A 2,338-nucleotide genomic window follows, 5' to 3' on the forward strand; every position below is an offset into this window, starting at 1 on the left:
ACCGTATGGCTACTGCCACTTTATCTATGAAATCGCCTTTTGAGTCTTTGTTTAGTCAGGTTGCAAACTACTCTAAGCTCAGAATATTTGGTTGCTTATGTTTTCCTTGGTTACGTCCTTACACATCTCATAAACTAGATTCTAGGTCAACTCCATGCGTATTTTTAGGCTATTCTACTACACAAAGTGCTTATTTTTGTCTAGACAGAGCTACTTCTCGCATCTATACATCTAGACATGTAGTTTTTCATGAGTATGTTTATCCATTCTCTTTGCCTACTCCACTTACTTCTGAGAACCATACTGAAATTGTTGATGCAGATCCTTCACAGACAGCAGGACCAACAGTTCAAGCAGTTCCTATACAGGCACCTACATCCAATATTCCGCCAAAACCACTGCCACAGGAACCTGCTACGGTCACGGCACCAGCACCTACATCTCCTGCAACTCCTTCTGCTACAACTGCTACTCCAACTACGACTGCTCCTGAAAATGTCATACCTCTGCCGATCTCACCACAACCGTTGATACCACAACCACAACCTGTTCTGCAGCAACAACAACAACCGGCTTCAACTTTGACTACCTCTCAGCCTCTCCCGACTAGACAACCAACACGCACATCTCAGCGAACAAGAAAACCAGTAGAAAAGCTTAATCTTACTGCAGTGGTTAATATTGGTTCTGAAAAGATTCCCACCTCTGTTACAGAAGCTCTGAAAGACCCCAGATGGCGTCAAGCTATGATAGACGAGATCAACGCGCAACTGCGAAATCATACGTGGGATTTAGAGTCTCCACACATAGCTGCTAATGTTGTAGGCTGTAAATGGGTGTTTACGATCAAAAGGAAGGCAGATGGCACAGTCGAAAGATTCAAAGCGCGTCTGGTTGCGAAGGGCTTCAATCAAAAACCAGGAATTGATTATCATGATACTTTCAGTCCTGTGGTGAAGCCTGCGACAATTCGTCTTGTTCTTAGCGTTGCCACTTCTCACAACTGGCCTCTTAGACAGTTCGATGTTAATCATGCCTTCTTACAAGGCAAGCTCGAAGATAATGTCTACATGCTACAACCGCCAGGGTTCATTGACAAAGACAATCCTACAGCTGTATGTAAACTCCACAAGGCGATCTACGGTCTGAAGCAGGCCCCTAGGGCATGGTACAATGAGCTTCGCCGGTTCTTACTTGCCTCTGGTTTCACAAATTCTTTGGCTGATGCGAGCTTATTCATCTACAATAAGAATGGAGTTCTCCTCTACATGCTGATTTACGTCGACGATATCATCCTGACGGGGAACAACCAGACTCATCTCAACAACTTCATCACATCTCTATCAACGAGATTCTCTCTAAAAGACCTTGGCCAACTTTCTTATTTTTTGGGTATTGAGGCTCATTACTCTTCTCAAGGTCTATTGCTTACACAACATCGTTATATTGCAGATCTTCTACATAGGAACAAGATGGTGGACTGCAACACTGTTCCTACACCGATGTGTCCGTACAAGCATCTTACTCTTAGCTCAGGAACGCCTCTCCAAGATCCAACACAATACCGAGCCACTGTTGGGAGCCTCCAGTACCTCTCACTCACCCGCCCAGATATTTCTTTCGCTGTCAACAAGATGTCTCAGTTCATGCATAAACCAACCGATGAGCATTGGAATGGAGTCAAACGCATCCTTCGGTATCTCGCTGGAACCATGACCACTGGCATCTTCCTCCACAAGCACAACACCCCATCATTGCACGCATATACTGATGCAGATTGGGCGGGAAACAGAGACGACTACACATCAACTGGAGCCTACATTGTTTATTATGGGAAGCACCCCATAGCCTGGTCTTCAAAGAAACAAACCACTGTTGCGCGTTCGTCTACGGAGGCGGAATATCGCTCCATTGCATCTACTGCATCGGAAGTTTGCTGGGTAATCTCATTGATCACCGAACTGGGGCTGAAGCAACTTACTACACCAGCCATCTACTGCGACAACATCGGAGCCACCTATCTTGCAGCTAATCCCGTCTTCCACTCCCGCATGAAACATCTGGCTCTAGACTACCATTTTGTTCGAAACCATGTCCAAGCTGGCCGCATTCGTGTCTCACATGTAACCTCAGCTGATCAGCTTGCCGATGCCCTCACCAAGCCTCTACCTCGTGGCAAACATCAGTCCCTATGCAACAAGATTGGCCTCGCCAAAGGCGGTCCATCTTGAGGGGGGATGTAAGATATAGAAAGGCGATCATCACTTTTAATCATATATTCTCACATTACTCTCTGTATATAAACATTTATTAATTAGGCTCTCTCTCGATGTATAAA

Source organism: Brassica oleracea, chromosome C4, assembly GCF_000695525.1.
Source record: "Brassica oleracea var. oleracea cultivar TO1000 chromosome C4, BOL, whole genome shotgun sequence".
NCBI lineage: Eukaryota > Viridiplantae > Streptophyta > Magnoliopsida > Brassicales > Brassicaceae > Brassica > Brassica oleracea.